The sequence below is a fragment of the Apus apus genome, chromosome 5 (genome assembly GCF_020740795.1).
Source record: "Apus apus isolate bApuApu2 chromosome 5, bApuApu2.pri.cur, whole genome shotgun sequence".
NCBI lineage: Eukaryota > Metazoa > Chordata > Aves > Apodiformes > Apodidae > Apus > Apus apus.
This window is the reverse complement of record NC_067286.1, coordinates 18,099,341-18,112,599: the sequence shown is the minus strand read 5'-3', so window position 1 is coordinate 18,112,599 and position 13,259 is coordinate 18,099,341. Positions and strand designations below refer to the sequence as shown.

The 13,259-nt window shown below is 44.0% G+C and overlaps 1 protein-coding gene across 5 annotated transcripts in view; it reads left to right on the top strand.

The window, feature by feature from the left end:
- TSPAN4 (tetraspanin 4) overlaps positions 1 to 13,259 on the top strand; it is a 421,128-nt gene that overhangs the window by 347,408 nt on the left and 60,461 nt on the right. The gene's annotated exons all lie outside the window — the stretch shown is intronic.

The window sequence follows — 13,259 nt, the reverse complement described above, 5'->3', positions numbered from 1 at the left end:
CAAACTCAGAAAGTGGAATTTAAAACCAGGAAGAGACTCAGTGCATTTAACTTCATTACACTTCATGCTGAAGCTGCTTCTCCCTCTGAAGAGTGCTGGAGACACCATCTTGCCACTTTAAACTCTCATTTACTGAATGTGATTGTATGAGTTGACCAAATTTTCCAAACCACTAATCTCACTGCAAGTGCTCTGCTGACTTGTTTCTGGCTTATGTGCAGAAAGTTAGTGAGTTGTATAGAATTGCCAATGGTTCTTTTCATTGAAAGACAGTTAGGGGTCTGTATTTTGCTTTTCTACATTACTAGCTGCTATGTTCCCCATGCATCAGGTGGAAGGGGGAGATATACTACATGGGAAAAGGTTCTGCATGTTTGCATAACTTCTTAGAAGTCTGTGGGTCTGTGCTGTTTTATGTGTGTTGGATTTAACTGTCATGTGACTCATGCTTTTAGGGCAATTGAAATACTTCAAATTACATCAGAGATTTGGCCAGTGAATACCCTTTAGGAGTATTCATTGCATTTCATGGGCATGTGAATGAGCATGTATGAGGGAAAGCAGCTTGTTCTTTTTTTGTTGTGATAGGAATTCTTTTTTCTTTCCCTTAACTCCTGTTGTGTCACAAACAGCTTTATCTGATGTGTTCTGCAGTGCAGACAGACTTGAACTAGAGTATTTCTTTCTCTCTTATCGGCTCTGTCTGACTGCAGGTTTACCCCATTAAAATACAGACAGAAGAGACCACTGGTAACAGATTAGAACTGGATAAACTTTCCTGGGTATGTTAAAAATCCTGCCACATACCCATTTAAAGAAGCTGCAGACCCAGGGAAGGAGCATTTCATCGATACAAGTCTACCTACTGAGCTCTAAACCTTGAGGTCTGCATATGTATTAATGCCACCACATCAGCAGCTTTTTACTAAACCTAAGCTGGGAACAGAGTGGATGCAAAAAGTCTTGCACAAACTCTTCACCTTCAGTTAGTCCAGAGGAGACAGCAGGGGGTGGAAGACATGAACAACACCTGTGTGAATTTAGCTGAGAGTACCACAGTTGTAAGAAAAGCTTTGACTTCAGAAAGGTAGATGGCATGTCTTGGTGCAGAGCATTATGTGGTTCTTCTCTCTTGCTGTGTCTATTCAGCATAACAGAGAAATCATCTCCTCAGAACTGAATCTGTTGAAGTGTCTCAGATGGGCCAGATGAGGCTGGAGTTGCTGCAAACTCCCTCTGTCTGCTGCATGGCTGATATTTTTCTCCCAGTCTATGCCAGAAGGACTTTGGCTGCCCTTGCATCAATCTGTTTGCTGTGGGACAGGTGGTGGTAAGCTGTTGTGACCCCCACGGGTGAGCTTTCCTATAACCAGTGCCACCAGGAACAGATTGTATTGAGAATTTGTGGAGATACAATTTAATGTTGGGGCTGGATATTGCCCAGGATACAGCAGAAGTCTTGTAATGTCCCCAAAGCAGCTCAGGGATAGTAACCTTAAGTTCTGGGTACAGACAACAAACACGCTTTGATCAGTGATCAGCACTACAGCTACAGAACTGGGACAGCCTCCCCATTCCCTGTGGCTTTGCAAAAGGTGATACCTGGGGTTACAGAAGGGTTTGGCACCTGTTCAACCCCACATCCAACTGCTCTGCCTTAGCCTCTGTGCAGAGCTGTTTCATTTGTCAATACTTTGAGAGGCATCTGGAGAAATGTTGGACTTTCTTTTCCTGCTAGAGCCTCACAAGGTCTGTTTTACAAAGGAGAGCAATAGGGGGACCATGTAAAGAGAGAACTATTTCTCATTTGAAGTGCTGAACATTTCTCCTTTGCATACAAATATTGCCACTATTTAATTCTGCAGTTTGAGTTGGCAACAGCAATAAAGTCAGCAAGCAGATGTCTTGCAGAGAAAAAATATTTCTCTGCCATTGGTTTTCTTGCCCTATAGCAAAGTTTTATTGTGAGTTGTGTATTTAATAAGCCTGGCTTTCTGAGAGCCACTCTTGGGTAAGAGACATGACGGTTTCACTGTGGGCCTTTTGTGTCCTTTGTCTGAGATAATTTCCCATTTCTAGCTGGCTTTAAGGTAATGGTATGCTTGGTTTGCCTTCTGAATAGTGAGAGAAGCTGAAGTTTTGCTTGTTGAAAGCCCTGAAGTGTGTTCAGTGTGTTAAATGCCAAGTGCTGTTGTGTCACCAGCATCACTGGAGTTCAGGGATGTTCTAGCTACTTGTCAGGCCAGTGAAGGCTCACTGCATATTTTGGATGGATTATATATAAAAAGAAAGGACCTGACTTGGAACCAGTTTGGAGTAAAACCAAAGCAGTAGGAATCTTGCCTGAGCCAGTGGTTTTCCTCTTCAGTCTGAAAATTGTTGTATTTCCTGGAAGCCTCTCCTATACTTCTGTACTGAGTGAAAGCAAGCGTGACAGAATGAGACCTCTACCAAATAAGGATCTCTTTCAATAACAGTAATGGTTGGGAAATCACTTTGGAAGAAGAGTGCAGGGCAAGCTGTTTCCACTTCCTCACTGAAATGTCTTCCACTCTGCCTCTTCCAATGTAGGCATTTATTTAAGCATGTTGGACATACATGATTGTACTTACAAAGGTGTCCGGGTAAGCTTAACTGTACTTTTCTTGGGCTTAGGAGAGCAGAATAATATTTTACATAGAAAGCCTGAAGAGAGCTGAGTTTTTTGCTCACTGAAAACTGTGTCATGCTTGAATCACGGCTCCTTGAAGGTCCAGACAGAAGTATTTACTTAAGCATTTCAGAAACTCCTCTAGCTTCTTGCACCAACCATGGCTATTAAAGATTACAACTAAGGATAATTATTCTTTGCAAGAACTAGTTTTTATCAGAGAGGTTTAATACACATCCCTGGTAGCTCCATGCTTGTCTTGGTTGTGCTTTAGCACTTCCTCATCATGATTCACACTAATGCTGCCGAACTGAGCAAATCACATGGCCATTTCATCCAGGTAAAATGAAGAAAATGGATGAGCTTTTCATTGCCTCTGAAAGGCTGATAAAAAAATCTCAGATTCATCAGACTGAAAAGGAAGCAATTACCCAGATAACAGCTTGCCAATAGCAACTTTATCTGTTAAAACAAGGGGGCACAATTATGTCATCTTTTCATCAGATCTCCAGGCGCTACTGCAGTGAATGGAAGGCTCAGGCTAGGTCTGAGAAGGCTGCCTCTTACTCAAGAGCTTTCCTCTGACATTTCCCCTTTTAAACCTTTGCTTTTTTTCTTTCTGTATGTCCTTCTACCTTGAATGCACTTTATTCCCTGCCACTTTGTACCGGAACAACAGAGACAGACATTCTCTTACATTTCATGCTGCTTTGGGCAAATTCATCTGCACTGACACTTGCACTTTGTTTCCTGCTCCACCATATGTTGAGTTCCAGCATGGAACAGTTCAGACACAAGATATAGATGATGCAGGTGGCATCTGAGAGAAGCGTTTTGGGATGGGAAGACAGGTACTTGGTGAAAAATGAGACCATGCATCTCACATATGGTCCCTCAGAGTTAATGTACCCCAACCCGAAGACAGCAGCAGCAGCATGTCAGCAACCGTCTAGGGAGCATATTTTCACCAACAGTTGTGATGTGGGTGAAATAGATAAGAAACACTGTTAGCAGGTCTGTTTGTCTTGGAGGCTGTGTGACTGAAGTGAAGGGTGAATTCCAGATCTCTTCATTACACATTGTTGGATGTTTAGTATCCAATAGCTGGGATCGCAAAAGCCCAGAATGTGCAAGTGAGAAATGCCTTCTAGTCTCATGTTCCTTTAACTAGTCTAGAAGCTTTGAAGTTTTCTGGTTTTAGGGAAGAGAGAGAGCTTTCTGTTGGCTTTCTCTACCAAGTGCATGCAACTATTTCTTTGAGATTAGACTAGATGGTTTCAGTTGGAAAGGACTTGTAACAATCATCTAGTCCAACTACCTGACCAGTTCAGGGCTGACCAAGTTAAAAACTGTTAAGAGCATTGTCCAAGTACCTCTTAAACACTGACAGGTTTGGGGCATCAACCACCTTTCCGGGAAGCTGGTTCCAATGTTTGACCACCCTCTTAGAAAATAAATGCTTCCTAGTAGCCAGTCTAAAACTCTCCTGCCACAGCTTTGAACCATTCCCACACACCCTATCACTGGGTACCAGGGAGGAGAGCCCAGCACCTCCTTCTCCACTTCCCCTGCTTGGGCAGCTGTAGAGAGCAATGTGGTCACCTGTCAGCCTCTTTTTCTGCAAACTAGACAAGCACAAAGTCCTTACCTGCTCCTCATAGGACATGCTTTCCAGCTTTGTTACCCTCCTCTGGATGCATTCAAGGACCTTCATATCCTTCCTAAATTGTGAGGCCCAGAACTGCACACGGTGCTCAGGGTGAGGCTGCACTAACGCTGAGCATCACCTCTTCTGACTGGCTGGTCACACCGTGTTTGATGCACCCCAAGATGCAGTTTGCCCTCTGGCTGCCAGGGCACACTGCTGACTCTTACTGAGCTGCTGTCAACCAGCATCCCCAGATCCCTTTCTGCAGGGCTGCTTTCCAGCCACTCCTCTCCCAATTTATACTTGTGCCCAGCATTTCTCTGTCCTAGGAGCAGGATCTGGCATTTGGACTTGTTAAATTGTGTCTTTGAATTGTTAAATTTTGTACTCAAAGTAGTTATGCTGACTGTGCCTGATGATTGCATTCTTATTTAAATGCCTGTTAGTAGTAGCCAGTATGAGCTCCAAAAAATTTCTCTGCAATATTTCAACTGTGTACTTCTAATACCTGACTTCCTCTCTTGTGAGTGAACATCTTCTTATTGGCCAGTCACACTCGCAGAGTGCCATGGGAAAGAGAGGAGGTAAACTGAAGATTGGATGCTTTTTTTGTTTGTTTTTGTCTTGGCAAAAGCCCACTGCATTACAATAGCTCTTGAGATGTGCCACATGTGAGGTGGCCTCCTCATTCTAGACTAACCATCAAGCATTACTGTTACTTGATAGGCAAAGCTCACTTGCCCTTGGGAGAGCTGGAGACCATGCTGGGACCGAAATGCTAGAAACAGTACTGAAGTGAATGCCTCTTGGGGATTCACTTCATCATCTGAAGACAAGCTGTTAAAGGCAGGCTCCAACGATGAGAGCTTTCTTTCCCTTTGATGGTGTTTTTTCTGTTAAATGGTTTATGGAATGGGAATGGCAATCAATGAAATAATCTTGAGACATTTTCTTGTTGCTGAGTTACAAATTTACAATTTTAAATCAGTAATTTAGCTTTAAGTGGCTTTGGATCATTAATTATGAACAGGTTCTCTACAGTATAGCTGCAGACTATAAGTGGCCTCATGATGAGCTATTAAGTAGGACTTTTCCCTTGATTGACAATTTTTTAGCCTGAACTGAACTGAGAGATTTCATACTGAGAGTCCAGTTGCCACCTTCGACCTTCCTGTCCAGAGAAGGTAATTTTGTAGTTAACCCAAGAATATGGTTCACTATCCAAAATATCCTCTTGTTCTTGTTTGGATAAAGTAATGCTTCTCAAGATTTTCATTCCTTTTCTATCCCACTCTCTCTCTGATTTTATTTTCCAGTTAGACCTGTATCACCCCACACAGACACACTGCAACAGTCTTTACCCTGAAGCTCATTTATTCTCGTGTATTAAATTTGCATTAAATCCCACCATTTTGTTTTGGGGGACATCCTGGAATTAGTACGCTGCCTAGTGTCACAAGGCTGTTCTGTAGATTTCCTCTCTTTGCTGAAGGCAGTAAAGCTGAAAGCTTTTTATTTTTCCACCTGTAACATTTAAATTACAATTCACCCTGTGGACATTTCAGCTTTTTCAGCTTGACTGTTACTAAGCTCTAATAATTTATCATCACTGGCAATGATTTTATGTCTGGTTTTTACAGCAGGTATTGCAGAACATTTATTGGTAAACTGCTGTGAGCATGCAAAGACTCAAGATGTATAATTTATAAAGCCATATTTATGTAGCAGTGCTTTATGATGGAAGGTCATGCTGAGAAAGCATTTGACATAAAGTTTTATTTTTAGATGAGCTGGAAGTCTTTGTTTCCATCTTATTTCAGGCCCCAGAACAGAAGATTGAAGATCTGTGGAAACCCAAAAGCTCTTTTCCCTCTAATGGCAAGAAAATGTGTGTAAATAAAACTGACAAACAATAAACTACAACTTTTTCATTAATTTAAAACATGAGGGGGCGAAGTAATAAAGAAGCTATGAATTCATGTCAGTTATACTTCTCTAAGAGCTACTAAGCAATCCATGTAACAGGCAATGCAAGAATGAAAGTGTAGCTGAACACTTTCCATGAGCATTGAGTGGAAGGGAGTTGCTAAACTGACATGACTGGATTCATCATGCTTTTTGTGTGGGGGACATGCACACGCATGGGGTTTTACTACCTATGCAATGGCATATTTCTATCATAAGGAGGTAAAAAAGCAATATGTCATTTCAACTAACGAGAGTAGATGAGGTAATTTCCGAATAACCTTAGGGAGGATTGTGAAGTTTCTTGACCTGACATTTGGAAAGAGAATAATTACAGAATCACAGAATTGTCAGAGTTGGAAGGGATCTCTAGAGATCATCTAGTTATGGGAGATCATGTCAAAGGCCTTGCTAAAGTCAAGGTAGATAAAGGTAGATAGCATCCATCTCCCCACATCTAGCCAGCTAGCCATGGCGTTACAGAAGGCAATCAGATTGGTCAAAGCATGATTTCCCTTTGGTAAATCCATGCTGACTTCTCCCAATAACTTTCTTTGCTTTCTCATGTTTTGTGATGATGTCCAGAATGATTTGTTCCAACACCTTAACGAGGACAGAGGTGAGACTAACTGGCCTCTAGCTCCTTCAGTCCTTCTTGCCCTTTTTGAAGACTGAAGTGACACTGGCCCTCCTCCAGTTCTCAGGCACCTCTCCTGTTCTCCATGACATCTCAAAGATGATGGAGAGTGGCCTGGCAATAATATCTGCCAGCTCTCTCAGAACTTGTGGATATCTCCCATTAGGGCCTATGGACTATGGAGGGTCATTTTGGCCAATTGGCCTCTAACCTAGGCCTCCTCTACAGAGGGAAAGTCTTCCTCTCTCTGGATCTTATCTCTTACCTCCAGGGTCTGGGATCGAAGAGGGTCAGCTTTAGCAGTGAAGACTGAAGCAAAGAAGGCATTCAGTAATGCGCCTTCTCTGTGTCTTCTGCCACTATGAATGAGGCACCCACCTCATTCATCAGCAGGCCTGCATTTCCCCATGTCTTTGCTGCTGGTTGTCCTTCATACCCCTTGCCAAATTTAATTCCAGGTGGGCCTTAGCTTTCCTTGTTTCCTCCCTGCATTCTCTATGTTCTTATATTCCTCCCAAGTGGCCAGTCCTGTTTTCCACATTCTGTAAATTTCTTCCCTTTAACTTTTTCCAGAAGACCTTTACTCATCCATGCAGGTCTCCTGCCTCCTCTGCTTGATTTCTTCCTCATAGGGATGCACCAGTCTTGGGCGTGGAGAAAGTAGTGTTTGAAAGTCGCCCAGTCCTCACAGACATCCATACATTCCACCGCCCTGACCCATGGTATTCAACCAAGTAGATTTTTTAAGAGTCTAAAATTTGCTTTCCTGAAGTCCGGGATTGTAATCTTACTTATTTCTCTATCTCTTCCATGCAAAATAGTTAAACTCCACCATTTCATGGTCACTACAGCCAAGGCTGACCCCAACCTTCACATTCCCAACAAGACCTTCTTTATCTGTTAATACCAGGTCTAGCAGTGCACCTCCCCTTGTAGGTTCCTCAACCACCTGTGTCAGAAAGTTGTCATCAACACTCTGCAGGAACCTCCTGGACAGTGTGTACCTGGCTTTATTGCCTTTCCAGCAAGTATCAGGGTGAAGTCCCCCATGAGAACCAGGACCTGTGATTGTGAAGATACATTCCGCTGCCTGTAAAAGGCCTCATCAACCTATTCATCCTGATCAGGTGGCCTGTAATAAACACCAACAGCAGTGTCACTCCTGGTGATTCTTACCCATAAGCTCTCAGCAAGTTCTTCCTTCTCTTTTAGGCAGAGCTTGACACATTCCAGGTGCTCTTTTACATAAAGAGCCACTCCACCCCACCCTGCTTTGATGACCTATCTTTCTTAAACAGCATGTAGCCATCCATGACAGCATTCCAATCATCTGAACTATCCCACCATGTCTCAGTAATTGCAATGAGATCATGACTCTGGGACTGCACACAGATCTCTAGTTCATCATGTTTATTCCCCATACTGCATGCATTGGTATAAATGAATTTCAGCTGGCTTAATGGTCCTGCCACCTTCTTTCTCATTATTATCCTGCTCCACTTGCAAAGCACTATACCTGTTACTCTGGCACCAGGGAAGGCAGTGTAACTGTTGGGCAGACATGTTAGCGGTGCCTCTTGCACTGGGCAGGAACATCATTGCCTTCTGTCTTTCAAGGCATCACATGGAGTCAGGGGGAGAGAAGACAGAGTTCTCTGTAGCAGGGGCTCTCACTGCCTGCTGGGTTTCTATCATGGGAGGTAGGTTGCAACTCCCAAGCATCCATTTCCCTCTCACCTTTCCTAATGGCCTTCAGCCTGCCTACCTCCACCCGGAGCTCTGCCACTAGGCAGAGGAGTTCCTCCACCTGGGCACACCTCCCACAGGTGTGCTCACTGCTACCATCAGACAATGCTGTGTGAGGTGGGCACTCCCTGCAGCCTGACACTTCGAGGAGTGGCCTTTTCCCCGGAGAGCTCAGTCTGGGAAGCTGTGTCAGTCCTAGAGTGTGCAAAGCTGAGAGATGCCATTGTCTTCTGCCAGGTGGATACCATTGTTACCTGGACAAGTTAGCGCCCTTTCTATGCCCTCCCTGCTCGCCCTGCCTGCATGAACTGCCGAGCTGTCACACCCTGGCTGATGTGCCACGCTCTGTTTGCCTGTCCCATTCGTCTCGCTGCCTGAGGCAGCTTTTTTGTCTGAGTGTGAGAGGCCGGGGCTGGTGCTGGCTCCGCCTGTGCTGCCCCAGTAGCCCACGCAGAAGCTGCGGCACTAGGCACAGGCTGGCTGTTCTCTCAGGTGTGAGAAGCCCCAAAAGAGCGCCTTGCCAGCCTTTTTTGCCACGATTCCATCCCCTAGTGAGGGTTTACCTGCACTGGAGCTGGTCTCCTTGGTGACAAGGTCTTTTAGGTAAGAGGGCAAAGGAGGGATTTAATGTTTCACAGGATCACAGAATCGTCAGAGTTGGAAGGGACCTCTATGGATCATCTAGTCCAACCCTCCTGCTAAAGTAGAATCATAGAATCATAGAATCATAGGCGTTGGAAGGGACCTCGAAAGATCATCTAGTCCAACCCCCCCGCCAGAGCAGGGTCACCTAGAGTACATCAGGATTGTCTAGAGCACATTACACAGGACTATATCCAGACAAGTTTTGAATATCTCCAGAGAAGGGGACCCCACAACCTCTCTGGGCAGCCTGTTCCAGTCACAATAACTATTTTCTTCCACATGTTTAGAGATGACATCCAGAACAATTTGTTCCATTACCTTTCCAGGGACAGAGGTGAGACTAACCAACCTGTAGCTTCCTGAGTCATCCTTCTTGCCCTTTTGGAAGACTGGAGTAATACTGGCCTTCCTCCAGTCCTCAGGCACCTCATGTCTAAGTCTATACTGTTTAGGTCCAGCTAACTCGCAATCGCTGTACATGTAGTATGTCTCCCAAAGGATGATTTGTCCTAGATGCATATTCTAACATAGTCTGGAGTACCATTTGGAGATGCCTGTTTCTTCCAAATGACAAAGAAAGTAGAACCTGGGCATATGGATTTGACCTGGGATCTAGGTTGCCTTAATTCTAGGCATCTGGACTTTTGTTTTGGTCAGGGAAATGCTGGTCAATGCCATTAATGGTGTCTTAGGGAGCTATTCAGTCAACCAAACACGACCTTGGACTATGATGAGCCATGCATATTTCTAGAGACCACTAACAGCACTGACATCTAAAGTTAGGTCAGCTGAATCCCACTCCAGATATCTAAAGGCTGGTCATATAGACCTGAATTTAGAATAAATATTTGCAGTGTTTCTGTGTTGTGCCCTGTAGCATTTGACAAAAGAAGATCGACTTTAGTCCAGTACTTACTGACCAGAAGGGTGCTTGTAGATAGCCCTTAGTGTAAACTTGTTCTTTGGACAGTCCCAATGGGAATGCTTATATTAGTTTTTACTTCATGTTCTTGGCACTCATTTCTACGATCCCTGAAACCGAAAAGGCAAAATAAAATGTGAAAGCAAGGGATTCTGTGGCCTTTTCTATCTGTATGTTGCAATGTAGCTGCTGATCACAGATCTAACTAAATGTGTTTATTCCAAACCATCTGAAACGCTTCCATAGCAGATACTTGGCTGGTGATAAGAAAGGACTGTAATGTTTCCTTTAAAGATAATTAGCACAGAAAAAAAAGGGTTATTTGAGGTGGCATTCATTACTGATGGCATACTGCTCCTGCTTGGAAGTGGGTTTGGATGCATGCGATTGTACATAAATAGAAGTAGTAAGACTGCAGAAAAGCCTCAGATGTGAAAAGCTGAATAAAAATAAACAATCTTTAAAAATTGCCAACATAAACCAAGGGAATAATCTTTGCTTTCTCTTGTCCTCCCACTCAATTAGAATAGTTTTCTTGACAAGGTGTTTGAACTATTGTGCTGGTTTGATTTGGTGGGATTTTTGGTAGCAGGGCAAGGGCCCCAAGGGGTGGCTCCTATAAGAAGCTGAGAAGCTCCCCCTGCTCCAAACCCAGCCAAGGAGCCATTAGAGACACAATAGATGTGCCTCTGTGGTTAACATACGAAAGAACTGAAATAAGAGCTGAGCAGAGCGAGCACTTGAAGAAAAAGAAGAGCTGAGCTGCAGAGGGAGAGCGGTGCTGGTGGTTGGTGAGGAAGAAGGGGAAGAAGGTGCCCAAGCAGAAGTTTCCCTGCAACCTATGGCAAGATGGCAGCTGTCCCCCTGCATTCATGGAGGAATGTGGTGGAACATTCCCTGAAGGCACCAGCAGGGGTGAGCTTGGCCAGTGGACTTGGATTTTGTGGTCAGTGGACTTGTACTTGCTGACAGTGGACTTGGATTATGCAGCTGTGGAAGACCTCAGCACTAGGAGAGGTGACTGTTCCTGAAGCAACCTGTGGCTCTGTGAGAAGTCCACAGTGGAGCAGGTTTCTCCAGACCTTGTGGGAAGGACTCATGAAAGAGAGATTCGTGGAGGACTCTCTCCTATGGGAGGGACCCCGTGGGGAAGCAGGGCAGGACTGTAAGGAATCCTTCTTCCTGAGGAGGAAGGAGCAGCAGGAACCATCAGCCTGTGAACTGACTCTAAACCCCATCCCCTGTCTCCCTGTGCCGCTGGGGGAAGGAGGGAGAGAAACCAGGAACAAAGTGATTTGGGCCTGGGAAGAAGGGAGGGGTGGGGTAACATATGCAAGCTCTGCTCATTGTGTTCTCTGTGTCCTGTGTGTGTGTGATTAGTGTGAAATTAAGTTATTTTTTTTCCCCAAGTTGAGTCTGTTTTGCCCGTGACCTTAATCAGTGAAGAACCCTCCTTGTCCTTTGTCTCAACCCATGAGCTTCTAGTTGGGCTTTGGCTTTGCCTTTGCGGGGGGATGGAGTTGAGTGAACAGCCATGGGGTTGTTTCTTTGTTGTTATGTTAGGCCCAAACCATTACATTATTGTTGAGCCAGGCAGGAGAGAGACAAGAAACCATGACAACTGTTGAAGTGAGAGATGCTATTCCAGTCATAACACTGATTTTGTTACAAGTGCTTACATTGTTAGGCAGTTGTGATGGCAGTAAATACTTTGTTTGCCTATACAAATATTAACAATCCATTTTTAAAAAGTCATGAAAGGTTCAGAGTGTGTTTTACTCAGTTTTCTGATGGTGTTCAAAGAAAGAGGAGCTTTGTGATGTGAGACTGTTTGTTATAAGGATGTGATTGCTCAGAAGTTTGCTAACTGATCAAGGGATCGATATTGAACTAAAACCCTTCCTTTGACTATGTGAGCTGCTTATTGATGAGACTGTTTAAAAAAGGCTTCTCATTAAACGCCAGTTATGGTGTACAAGTTTGGTCGTTCTCATCTATGTGGAAAGGTAAACCTCAGAAAATGAAGGTCTTACTGTGTCTTAATGTATTTCACATTTCACCATTAGTGTTGCTATAGCTAAGCTATAGCTTAGCTGTCCTCCCTGTAGCTATGTTTGCATTTGCATCTTTGATACCCCAGTTGTTTTTAGTGTTAATCTGGTGAGTGTTCATTTTGCATGTGAGCTCTTAGGGCAGTCAAGAAGTTAAATTGTGTCCTAGAGAGTAATAGATTTTCACTGTGAAATGTGGCAGGGAGGCTGGAGGTGGGGAGAGAAAATAAAGATAAAAGCAGAGAGTGGGAAATTGTGTTGGAGTGATCTGAACCAGTCTTTCATTACACAATTTTATTTTATTCAAGAGGCCTCAGCACTTCCACTTTGTACTCCCGTTGTTTTGTAGTTTGTTTTGTTCCCAACAATAACCTCATACCTTATGTTACTTTCATTGATTGATGCTATAGTGTTGTTATTATATGGACTAGCATGTGTCTTTAGCTTTACTGGGAACGTGAATATTAAGAAGCTTCTTAATAAATAGCAATTAGAAGATTTTCATGCCTGTGACTCATTCAGATAGGACAATTGTCCTGGAGTCATGTCATCTGGTGTTCTAGGTGCTGAGATATTGTGTAGAAGTCCTGCTTCCCAAAACATTCCTGTCCTTTTCTGAGAATGTGCTCGATTTCTGAGCAGGGCTTGAGCTCAAGAGGAGAGTTGGGTGTGCCAGGAGTCAGCCTAAAAGTCCTCTGCTTTTCAGGGAGGGATTTGGAGAATAGTGGGAAGGGACTTCCTGTGCTGTGGAGGATTCTTCTGTCTTCAGGTGTTCCAGCAACTGCTCAGGAAGAGGAGGGGCAGTATCTTTGATGGCACCAAGGCAAGGGAGTGTTGTATTGCTGGTGTTCTTACCTCCAGCCCTCTTCTGCAAGCTGGCAGATCTCAGAGCAGTATTTGATGGTGACCCTATATATCCTTATTGACACTGTTACTGACTGCTGAGTGAAATTCAGAAGGGTGGATGGGAGGGGATGGCATAGCTGCATTGCTAC